Here is a 13,365-nt window from a genome sequence, read left to right on the forward strand (position 1 = left end):
TGGCTTTCGGGATCTTAGTTCCCCGACCAGGGATCGAACCTGGGCCCTCGGCAGTGAGAGCGAAGAGTCCTAACCACTGGACCGCCAGGGAATTCCCAGCCATCAGTTTTAGAAGCATCAGCTGCTTTGGGAAGCCATTGTGAGGGGGAGGGGCATTTAAATGGGGTGTCAGCAATGAAAATGATGTTGTGCATTCATTTTTATTGACATGCAAAGAGTCCCATGGTGTACTTTTTAAAATTATTGGAGTGAAACATACACTCAGTAAAGTGCAAACATCTTAACTGTACAGCCCAGTGAATTTTGTTTTAGATGGGTGTACACCCGAGTAACCATCACCCCGTCCAAGATCTAGAAAGTTCCTCCGTGCCCCTTCTCAGTCAATACATCCTGGACATCCCAAGATAGCACCATTTGATTCCCTTGATGTAATTGGTAAGGGGGAAAACAAGCAGGTAATAAGACAATGCTGACACCACAATCTCATTGTTGCAAATGTATGTGGGTGGGACCACACACCCCTAGACTAGATGCTAAGAGTCTGTGAGTGGAGGGGTTCAGGTAATTTTTATTTTCTTCTTTTTATTCATTTGTGGGTCATATCATGAGCATGTTGCGCTTTTTTTAAAATTGAGGTGAAGGACTTCCCTGGTGGCGCAGTGGTTAAGAATCCTCCTGCCAATGCAGGGGACTCGGGTTCGAGTCCTGGTCTGGGAAGATCCCACATGCCGTGGAGCAACTAAGCCCGTGCACCACAACTACTGAGCCTGTGCTCCAGAGCCCGTGAGCCACAACTACTGAAGCCCGCACGCCTAGAGCCCGTGCTCCCCAACAAAGACAAGCCACCGCAGTGAGAAGCCCACGCACCGCAAGGAAGAGTAACCCCCGCTCGCCGCAACTAGAGAAAGCCTGCGCACAGCAATGAAGACCCAACGCAGCCAAAAATAAAATTAATTAATTAATTAATTAATAAAAATTAGTTAAGGGGTGGTGGAGTAAGGGGAGAGAGTCCTGGGTTCAATCTCTACCCCACGACTTATTTCCTGGGGCCTTGGGTGAGGATCTGAATGTTTCATAACTGCATTCTCCTCACCCGACAAATGGGGAGAATCCTCTTCTGGTCAAGTGATTAGGTACATCATAAAAGTCTCCCTCTGTTACTTTACCCCCTACACACACACACACACACGCACGCACACACACACACACACAGGCTCAAAAAATGCAGTCCATCTGGTAGACCAAGCCTTTAAAATTCGGTATTCATGACAGGAACACAATAAAAAATGGTGGGAAACCATGAGGGTTTCTAAACTTAAGTCATTCAAATGTGTGCCAGCTATACAATCATGAATAATTTTATTCTAAATCCCCTCATTTAAAACATTTACATACATTTATTTTAAAATAGAAAATTTAAATGACTGCCATACATGGAAAAATGGAATGACATACCAGAAATTGAATAAAAAAGTACAGTGAAAGCAAAACACTGTTTTTAAGTGGGGGGAGAGGAGCCCCACTTCTCCATATGCTCCTGGTAAGCTGCCCTAGATATTCACAGCTGACTGCCTCAAAATGCCAGTAGAACCATCAGCTAAGCCCATCGGACCCCTGACCCATTTCTGCCAGTTTCTCAATGAGGCCACGACTCCATCACCCAAAGACCACAACTCTGTACATCCCTATTTTTTACGTTCTCCCTTCCCTGTCCAAGTTGGTTTAAAGTCAACTCTATTGAAGTATAATGTCCATTCAATAAAATGTATCCATTTTAAGTGTGCAGTTTGATGGGTTTTGACAAATCCATGGTGTCACCATTACCCCAATCAATACAGAGAATATTTCCATCACCCCAGAAAGAATCCCCTGCGTTCTTTTGCAGTCAACCCCCATCCCATCCTCATCCCCAAACAACCATTGATCCGATTTTCTGTCACTCTAGATTAGATTTCTCTTTACTAGAATTTCATATAAATGGAACCATATAGTATGTAGTCTTTTGTGGCTGGCTTCTTTCATTCAGCATGATGTTTTTGAGATTCACTCGCGCCTTTGTGTATATTCATTGATTCATTCATTCCTCTTCGTGGCTGAATAATATTCCATTGTATGGATGTACCAGAGTTGATCTGTTCTGGACATCTGGGTTGTTTCTAGTTTGGGGCTATTACAAATAAAGCTGCCCTGAACATTGGTGTATAAGACTGTGTGGGGAAAAAAAAGAAAAGAGGGAATTCCCTGGCAGTCCAGTGGTTAGGACTCTGCACTCTCACTGCCAAGGGCCCAGGTTCAATCCCTGGTCGGGGAACTAAGATCCCACAAGCCATGGCGTGGCCAAAAAAGAAAAAGAAAAGAGAACTGAACTTTACCAAAAAAAAAAAAGATTTTGTACAAGCATACATTTTTGCTTCTCATGGGTAAATACCAAATGTGGAATGGCTAGATCATATGGAAAGTGTGTATTTAACTTGGGAAGAAACCGCCACATTATTTTCCAAAGCAGCTGCACCATTTTACATGCCTAGCAGCAACGTCTGAGAATTCCAGTTGCTCCACGTCCTCAATATCGTTTTGTATGGACGAGTTACTGTTTTAAAATCTTAGTTCTTCCAGTAGGTGGTGTAGTGATATCTCATGGTGGTTTTCCTGTTCATTTCCCCAGTGACTAATGCTTTTGAGTATCTTTTCATGTGCCTTGTGGCCATCTCTATGTCTTCTTTTGCAAAGTATCTGTTCCAAACCCTTTGTCATTTTGTTTGTCTTTTTTTTTTTTGGCCGCGCCAGGTGGCTTGTGGGATCTTAGTTCCCTGACCAGGGATCAAACTCGTGCCCGCTGCAGTGGAAGCGTGGAGTCCTAACCACTGGACCGCCAGGGAATTCCCTTGTCTTCTTCTTATTGAGTTGTAAGGGTTCTTTCTGTGTTCTGGCAATAAGCCCTTTGTCAGATATATGTATTCCAAATACCTTCTTCCAGTTAATGGCGTGCCTTTTCATTTCTTAAATGGTCCTCCTCAAATCTTGAGATGCTTCAGTTGTGCCAGAAGTCATGGTCCTTCATAAGCAAAATTCCCTGTATTCTGAACGTCTTCAGAGATCATTCTCTTTACCTTCTCGCCCTAACAGATGCCTGGCTCTTTCCCAAGGACCGGAAGCTCTTAAGTCGTGGCTATTTTTTCTCCGACTCTTTGCACTTTTGTGCCTCTTTTGATGAAGTGGGTGTCTTTGCCCCATCATTGCTCCTAACTCTCCCCTCAAACTCTGCAGCTTTGAATCTCAGGCCATCAAACAATTCTCTCTACTACCTGTCCTTGCTACTTTGTCCATCAACCCTCAGGTCACCCCCTCCTTTACTATTTTACCTCCCGGTTCTTTTCTTGAAAACTCCTCTGGGCGTAATTCTTAGTGACTTCAGGATCCACGTGGGCCAGGGTTTCCCAACATTGGCACTGTTGACATTTGGAGCCACGTCATTCTTGCTTGTGGGGTCTGCCCTGTGCATTGTGGGATGTTGAACAACGTCCCTGACCCCTACCCACCCAATGCCAGTAGAAAACCCACCACCCCTAAGTGTGACAACCAAAAGTGTCTCTAGACGTGATCAAGTGTCCCTGGGGGGGGGGGGCAGACTTGCCCTTGATGGAGAACCACGGAGCTTGATGATCCTTCCAGGTGTGTGACTTTCAAATCCTTTAACTCTTCTCTCCCAATGACCTCATCCTCCCCTCTACCTCAGCCTCCAGCTCTCATGGTCTTATTTTAGACCTTGACGTGTACAGAAATTGCATCCCTTTCCATATTCTCAAACACTCCACTCATTGACCCACACTTCTTTTCTTTCCATCTCACTCCTTTTGGTGTTCCTGTTCAAGCAATCCTTTAGCTCTGCTAGAACCTGTCATCCATGGATCATTGCCCCCTTCTCCTGTGCCCTCACCCACTTTAGAGCCATGGTCTGTCATTACAATCCCTCCTTGACATATAACCTCAACCCCCTCCTCTATCTCTTCCTTCATCCCATTGACCTGACCGGACTTAGTTAAAGCCAAGCCTCCATCCACTTCTCACCTGTACCTGGGCAGTCTGGCACACATAGCCATGCCGACTGGTCTCACTTGAGACTCTAGACCTCTAATCCGCTGCTCAGCACTACCACATCCCCCAGTCCCTTCACTCACCAACTCTCTCATAGGTTAATGTCCTACCCTTCCATCTCCCCTCAAGCCTCCCCCTTCCTCCTGACTCTCAGCTCTGGACCTCACCTCCTACCTTCTGCGAAAACAAAGCCACAGAAGAGAACTTCCACGGCATCCCAGAACACCTACCCATGTCCCTTCATCTGGGCTGTCAGCGTTGCCTTCTTCTTTGTTATTGTGACGGAGCTGTCCGTGCTCCCAGCCAAGGTCAACTTTCCACCTACGCCCTGGATTCCATTCCACTCGAGGCCGTCGGTCTAACAAGTCTCTGCTTTCTCTCATAACAGCAGATGTCCCCTCTCTTCTCCATTATTGCCATTAGCTTATAGACATGTGATAATTTCTGTGAGATATATATATATATATATATATATCTCACGTCTTCTCTATCCACTCCTCTGTTGATGGACACTTAGGTTGCTTCCACATCTTGGCTATTGTGAATAGTGCTGCTGTGAACACTGGGGTGCATGGATCTTTTTGAATTAGAGTTTTGTCTGGATATATGCCCAGGAGTGGGATCGCTGGATCATACGGTAGCTCTATTTTTAGTTTTCTGAGGAACCTCCATACTGTTCTCCATAGTGGCTGAACCAACTTACATTCTGGGGGGAGGGGCACAATTTAAGTCGTAACCCAGCCTTTGAGAGGGGGCTGGGAAGGGACAGGCAGAGTCTCTCCCTGTGGACCACAGTGATCTCAGTTTTGATGCTGAAGAGAAACGTTGGCCTTTGGGGCTAGATTTACAAGTCTGAATCTTTTGAACCTTAAAATCTGGCAGAAATCCCAGCTGGCAATATGTCTCCCCAGTTTTGTCACCATTCCCCTGCAGATGAATAACAGAAGGTGTACGAAAAAGGTTAATCTCGGAATAACCATTGGGGGTTAATGGATTTCGGAAGAGAAGGCACTGAAAGATACATTTCACAGAACTTTCTCATTTGAGGGAGGAACGGGACAGAGGTTTGGTTAAGGAGATACTTCCAAGTTAGTTGTAAGATTGAGCAAAGAAAAATGCAGAATGCCCATTTCGATGTGAATTTCAGATACACAAGGAATCATATTTTAGTGTAAGTCCATCCCATTCAATATAGAGGACACACTCATGCTAAAAATTATTCACTGTTTATCTGAAATTCAAATTTAATTGGGCATCCTGCATTTTATCTGGCAACCCTTTTCCAAACGAATAATGGAGTTAAGCCACGTTAGAAAGCTATTGTGATGGAGTTTTTGAAACTTTGAGGCCACTTCAGGGTGTGGGTGAAGCAGAAATGGTTCACAACACACACTGACCCCAATGAAAACCCAGTGCAACTCTTACAAGGTGCAACCCCCCCTTCCCCCCTCTGAGGTGACCACTTCTCTGGATTTGGTGTTCACCATTCCTTTGCTTTTTTTTTTTTTTTTTTAAGCATTTTATCACATATGCATGTCCCCCTAAACCTAAGGCAATATTAAAAATATTGGCCAGATCTTAACCCTTTAGCTGCTGGGTCGTGAAGAAGTCCGTAGGGTCACAGGGGCAAAGCCAGGGTGCTCAGGACCGTGCTGGAGTGAGGGAGGCTGGGAGCAGCGGCTACCTACCAACCAGTTTTGCCATATTTTATCAACTGGTACATTCATACAAGGGTGTGACTGCTGGGTAGCAGCCCTGCCCTAAATACTATTTGTTGAATGTAGCCTTTTTTTTTTTAAATCATTCTATAAACAGATATACTGTTTTATGACATGGTTTAATTTCTTTCTTTTGTTTTTGTTTTGGCCCAGCACGATCTTGTTGGGAGTCATTCTCATTAATGCATGTCCTTGCTGTTCATTATTTTATGTGTCATCCATTGAATGACTACCCTACCATTTATTCATCTAGTCTACAGTTCAGGAATATTCCAGGGTTTTGCTATGGCTAGCAGGGCTGCTCTGAATAATCTTGTACATGAAATCTGGATCCACGTGTCAGAGTTTCTCAGGGGGACGTAAATCTGGGAAGGGAGTTCCCAATCGTAGGATCCATTCATTTTCAGCTTTACTGGACGTGTCACAAAGATTCAAGCTCCCTTTCCACCGGGCAAGGTTGTTCCTGGGGAGCAGCTGCTGTGCCAGAGACTACGTTTCCCAGCTTCCCTTGCAGCTAGTTGAGGTCATATGACTTGTTTTGACCAATAGAAAGTACGCCAAAGTGAGGTGTGTTCTGGACTGAGATGCTTAAGGATGCAGTGTGTCTTCCTTATGCTGTCCTTTCCTGCTAGGGCTGCTCTGAAAGCTTCATGCCGGGCGGGTGGAAGCCACATGTTGGGAATGGAGGCATCACAGACGGAAGGAGCCTGGACCACTTGACAGACTGCCTTCCAGGGTAGAAGCACACACTCAGTGGACTTAGTTTATGTAAGAAATAAGCTTTCACTCTTAAGATACCGAGATCTGCTGTATTTTCTTATTCCAGCAATTGACTGACCCTGCCCAGTAATATATTAGATCATGTTAAATTGTTTTCTGAAATGGTTGCCCACCTCACATTTCTCTCAGTGAGGGATGAGAGTTTCCTTGCTTCTCATTCTCACCAATGCTTTTAATTTGCCAACTTTATTTTTAATTTTTTTTTCTTTTCTGGCCGCGCCACACAGTTTGCGGGATCTTAGTTCCCCGACCAGGGATTGAACCCAGGCCCTCGGCAGTGAGACCATGGAGTCCTAACCACTGAACCACCAGGGAATTCCCTTAATTTGCCAACTTAAAAAATAGAACTTTTTATCTTGAAACATTTCTGTTGCAACAGAAAAGTTGCAAGAAGAGTTCAATGAACTGCAGAGTACCTTTCACCCAAATTTACCAATCACTAGCATTTTGCCATTTTCCCCTCCCCCCTCTCTATTTTTGAAGAACTATTTCAAAGCAGCTTGTGAGCATCATGTCCCTTCACCCCTAAATATTTAAGCATGTATCTCCTAAGAACTAGGCCACTCTCTTATGTAACCACGATTCATTTATCAAATTCAGAAAATTTCCACAGATATAATAGCATTATCTAATAAACAGTCCATATTCAAAGTTCACCAGTTGCCCAGTCATGTCCTTCATGGCCTTGGGCATTTTCAGACTTTAAATTTTTGCCCCTCTGCACCTGTAACCACGATTTATTTAAACATCATCTTTAAATGAACTCACTTTTCAAAAACGTAATTACATACATTTATTTCAGGAGGCAATTTTACATTGCTCCCCTAAATGGAAAGCTAGAAAAGTAAGCAAGTAGAAAGCAACTCTAAAAGCTTATACTAGTGTATATGCACACACACACACACACACACACACACATCTCAAGAAAGGGAAGTTAAAGGCCAAAATGCTAATAATACTGAGGATATATCTGGGTAGTTAGGGTCCTCATATTTTCTTGTATTTTTAAATTTTTGATAGTAAGTTGCTTTTCTTTTTTAAAAAACTGTACTGTTAAAATATGTCTTAGAAATGTAAATTGCACTGATTTCAATTTTCATGATTGTGAGCTCTTGGTCAAGCTTTGTATGTGCCATATTTTTTTTTTTTAAAAAACCTAATTATTAAATGAAGAACCCCAAAACAAAACAAAACAAAAATAAATGCTTGGGACTTCCCTGGTGGCGCAGTGATTAAGAATCCGCCTGCCAATGCAGGGGACACAGGTTCGAGCCCTGGCCCGGGAAGATCCCAGGTGCCGCGGAGCAACTGAGCCAGTGCGCCACAACTACTGAGCCTGCACTCTAGAGCCCGCGAGCCACAACTACTGAGCCCGTGTGCCACAACTGCTGAAGCCTGAGTGCCTAGAGCCCGTGCTCCGCAACAAGAGAAGCCACCACAATGAGAAGCCCACGCACCGCAACGAAGAGTAGCCCCCTCTAGCTGCAACTAGAGAAAGCCCGCGCGCAGCAACGAAGACCCAACGCAGCCAAAAATAAATAAATAAATAAATTTATTTTAAAAAATAAAAAATAACAAATAAAATAAAATAAAATGTGTTAGTTTCAGATGTACAGCACAGTGATTCAGATATATGTATATATATGTATATTCTTTTCCCTTATAGGTTATTACAAAATATTGAGTATAGTTCCCTGTGCTATACAGTAGGTCTTGTTGTTTAACTATTTTATATATAGTAGTGTGTATCTGTTAATCCTAAACTCCTAGTTTATCCCTCTCCCCTTTCCCCTTTGGTAACCATAAGTATGTTTTCTAGAGTCCACATATAAGCAATATCATATAGTATTTGTCTTTGTCTGGCTTACTTTCACTTGTGATAATCTCTAGGTCCATCCCTGTTGCTGTAAATGGCATTATTTCATACTTTTAAAAAATATTTTATTTATTTATTTATTTATTTATTTTGGTTGTGTCTGGTCTTAGTTGCAAGCACATGGGATCTTCATTGAGGCACGTGGGATCTTTTCATTGTGGCACACGGGCTCTTTGTTGTGGCATTCGGGCTTCTCTCTAGTTGTGGCCTGCAGGTTTTCTCTTCTCTAGCTGTGGCGCATGGGCTCCAGAGTGCATGGGCTCTATAGTTTGCGGCACTAGGGCTCTCTAGTTGAGACACGCAAGCTCAGTAGTTGTGGCACGTGGGCTTAGTTGCCCCGTGGCACGTGGGATCTTAGTTCCCCGACCAGGGATTGAATCCACATCCCCTGCATTGGAAGGTAGATTCTTTACCACTGGATCACCAGGGAAGTCCCTCATTCTTTTTTATGGCTGAGTAATATTCCATTGTATATCTATATACCACATCTTCTTTATCCATTCCTCTGTTGATGGACATTTAGGTTGATTCCATATCCTGGCTATTGTAAATAGTGCTGCAATGAACATTGGGGTGCATGCATCTTTTTGAATTGGAGTTCCCTCCAGATATATGCCCAGGAGTGGATTGCAGGATCATATGGTAGTTCTATTTTAAGTTTTTAAGGAACCTCCATACTGTTCTCCATAGTGGCTGTCAATCACGCTGTTTTAAAAAATCAATATGGAGAAGCCAAAAGGTGATATTAAATTTCTAGCCCAGAAGGGGAGACCAAGAATTGTTAGAGAGGCTCTGAAGATACACTAGCATCCAACCAAGCTTTTCTCATTGGCTGAATCAGCCAGAAAGAGACATCAAAAGATACTAACTGTCTTGGGACTTCCCTAGTGGTCCAGTGGTTAAGACTGCACGCTTCCATTTCAGGGGGCATGGGTTTGATCCCTTGTCAGGGAACTAAGATCCCACATGCCACATGGTGAGGCCCCCCCCAAAAAATACTAACTTTCTCATAATGGGATCCAATGTTCTTTAAGGCCTTAAAGGGGTGCATGTCCCACACTTTGGGGAACATTTTCTCCTCCTTGTGTGTGACTCTGGGGCAGGTCACTTGAACCTTTGGGAGCCTCCGTTCTACGTGAAGTGGGAAGGCACATCACCCAATTGAGGGGCAGGGACCGTGGTGATTAAGAACAGTTACTTTGTTTTGTTTTGTTTTTTCGCCACGCCATGAAGCTTGCTGGATCTTAGTTCCCTGACCAGGGATCAAACCTGGATCCTGGCAGTGGAAACACCAAGTCCTAACCACTGGACCGCCAGGGAATTCCCTAAGAACAGTTACTTTTTTTTGTTTTTTGTTTTTCCTTTTTTTTTTTTTTTATTTGGTTACGCCGGGTCTTAGTTGTGGCTCGCGGGCTCCTTAGTTGTGTCATGCGAACTCTTAGTTGTGGCATGCGAACTCTTAGTTGTGGCATGCGTGTGGGATCTAGTTCCTTGGCCAGGGATCGAACCTGGGCCCCCTGCGTTGGGAGCTCGGAGTCTTAACCACTGTGCCACCAGGGAAGTCCCAGAACAGTTACTTTGGAGACCCAGGTTTAGTGCTGCACCCTGGAGCTCCTGGGGTATCTGAGACAATGAAATGAGATAATGCTTAGCACAGTGCTTAGAACTGCTAATAAACATTAGCCCAGCACTGTCCGGTAGAAATCTTATGTGACCTACATGTGCAACTTAAAATTTTCTAGTAGCCACATCTTGGAAAGTAAAGAGGAACAGCTAACATGAATTCTAATGACAACATGATGCTCAGTGAAATAAGCCAGACACCAAAAAAAGACAAGTACTAAATGATTCCACTTATATGAGGTCCTAGAGGAGTCCAATTCATGCAGACAGGAAGTAGATGGTGGGGGCCAGGGGCTGGGGGAGGGGGACAGAGTTTCATTTTTACAAGATGGAGAGTCCTGGAGATGGATGGTGGGGATGGTTGTCCAACAACGTGAATGTACTTAATGCCACTGAACTGTACACTTAAAAACGGTTAAGATGGCAAGTGTTATGTTCTGTGTATTTTCCCATAGTTAAAAGTAGGAATAAAACTTAAAAGAATTATGGTGAAGAAGGCTTCAAAATATGGAAGGCTGTTAATGGCATTTTACGTGAAAAAATTAGGAACGACATACAACGACACCCAAATCTTTGTAAAAAAATAATAATAATAATACGAATGATTGTTTAAGCCAAAAACTCTAACCCTAACCCAATATTAACAGCAGTTACCTCTGGACTGTAAGATTATCAGCGAGTTTCATTTTCTCTTGTCAGCTCTTTGTCAGCCTCCTCACCGCCCCACTGGCATCTACCTCCCACCCTTTCAAGCCCCATGGGAGCTGATCTGGGGTGAGATGCCCATGTCCATCATGGACAAAGTCCCATCCGCTGCTTCACTTCCGATGAGGTGAGGTCCCCATTCCCATCCCCCACCGTGCTGTCAAGTCCATCCTCATCCCCAAACCCATCCCAACGTTGTTCTCCAACTCACCCCCAACGATGTCCCCGTCCCCGTCCCCACTTCCATCCCCAGCGCCTTCCATTTCCAGTGCTGCCTTTAGCCTCATCTCCAATCCCAACCCAGCCTCCACCCTCCACCCCAACCTGATCCCCAGGCTGGTTCCCAACCCTGTATCCATTCTTATCCCCAATTCCATCCTCGTGTCTATCTCAACCTCAATTTAGTTCAGCCCCAGCCCCCATCCCGCTAACCCTCTTCCGTGAGTAGATGATTGGTTCCCTCCAAATGTCCACATCCTTGTTACCAAAACCTGGGAATATGTCACCTTCCATGGCAAAGGTGTCATTGAATTGAGGCTCTTGAGAGGAGGAGATTGTCTTGCATTGTCCTCGTGGACCCAGTGTCATCACAAGAGTCTTTTCTAAAATTTTAATATGTATTTATTTATTTATCTGGCTGCACCAGGTCTTAATTGCGGCATGCAGGATCTAGTTCCCTAACCAGGGATCGAAGCCAGCCCCCCTGCATTGGGAGCACGGAGTCTTAGCCACTGGACCACCAGGGAAGTCCCCATCACAAGGGTCTTTATAAGAAGGTCCAGATCAGAGAAAAGGGGTAAGATTATGGCATCAAAAGAAGGGATGATGCATTTTGGTTTTCTTTTCTTTTTTTTTTTTTTGTCTGCGATGGGTCTTCGTTGCTGCACGTGGGCTTCTCATTGCGGTAGCTTCTCTTGTTGCGGAGCACGGGCTCTAGGCGCACAGCCTTCAGTAGTTGTGGCACGCGGGCTCAGTAGTTGTGGCTTGCAGGCTCTAGAGCGCAGGCTCAGTAGTTGTGGTGCACAGGCTTAGTTACTCCGGGGCATGTGGCATCTTCCCGGACCAGGGCTCGAACCCTTGTCCCCTGCATTGGCAGGTGGGTTCTTAACCACTGCGCCACCGGGGAAGTCCCGGATGATGCACTTTGAAGATGGAGGAAGGGGCCATGAGCCAAGGAATGCAGGCAGCCCCTAGAAGCTAGAGAAAGTCAGGATGTGGATTCTTCCCTGGAGCCTCCAGAAGGAGCCAGCCCTGCCCACACCTGGGTTTTTGCCCCATAGGACGCCTTCCGAACTCCTGATCTCCAGAACCGTACGATAGTAACCGTACCTGCTCGCTGGTAGAGGGCGAGCACCACCCCCTCAGCACCCACACGCCTGTCTCACCGTCCTGTTGCCCCTGTGCGGGTGTGCAGTACAGGGTGATTTCCCAAACTCCAGGCTGGGCTGGGCGTGGGCACCTGTTACCACCTTGCTTCCGGCTGCTAAACCCTTAAGCAAGATCCAGGAGAGCCATATCCTGATGGCTGTGTCCTCGCCCAGATTTGACTAGGGAGGGACACAGGAGGCCGTCTGCTTCCAGCTGGGCTGGGAGAGGCTGGGGTGGCAGCGGTGGCGGTGTGTGTGTGTGTTTTAATATGTATTTTTTTATTTGGCTGTTCCAGGTCTTAGTTGCAGCACATGGGATCTTTAGCTGCCTTGCGGCGTGTGAGATCTAGTTCCCTGACCAGGAATCGAACCTGGGCCCCCTGCATTGGGAGCCCGGAGTCTTAGCCACTGGACCACCAGGGAAGTCCCAGTGGTGTGTGTTTGCTCTCCTGGTCCACCTGGGGGAGGAATTTGGGGCCAGAGCTATGGCTACAGGTGGGTTTTTTGCTGATCTAGGGGAGTAGAGAGCCAGATCGAGCTTTTAATTCAGGCTCTGGAAACTTCTGTCACCTCTAAACGTGATGTCTTTCTCATCCCTCCAGAGGATCTTGAAGGCGGCTCTCTGCATATTTGGAAGAGTGTGAACATGGAAGCATTTTACACCTTGTAGATCAGGGATCCCCAACCCCCAGGCCGTGGTCCATGGCCTGTTAGGAACTGGTCCACGAAACTGGTTCCTGGTGCCAAAAAGGTTGGGGACCGCTGTCGTAGATGATGATGGCGATGATGATGATCATGATGATGATGGTTTAATAGCCTCTTTTCATTCAGTGCCAGCTCTGGGCTGAGGCCTCAGCCTACACAACCTCAATAGTTCCCAAGTTTCGAATTTACAGACGACCCTCGGGGTTTTCCTATATCCACCCCCCGCCGAAACTCTTATTTACTTAAGATATTTTGTCAAATAACACCCCCTTTAAAAACCTAAATCAATTACTTTAAAAAAATGTGGTAAAATATACATAACTTGAAATGTACCATCTTAACCATTTTTAATTCTTAAAGCCCGTGCACAGCAACGAAGACCCAACACAGCCAAAAATAAATAAATAAATTTATTTAAAAAAATGAAATAAATAAATACCATGTAAATAATATCAAGACAGTCTAGCTGGATACTGTTGCCTGCTGAAGGGCTTTT

This window comes from Eubalaena glacialis, chromosome 4, assembly GCF_028564815.1.
Source record: "Eubalaena glacialis isolate mEubGla1 chromosome 4, mEubGla1.1.hap2.+ XY, whole genome shotgun sequence".
NCBI classification, from domain to species: domain Eukaryota; kingdom Metazoa; phylum Chordata; class Mammalia; order Artiodactyla; family Balaenidae; genus Eubalaena; species Eubalaena glacialis.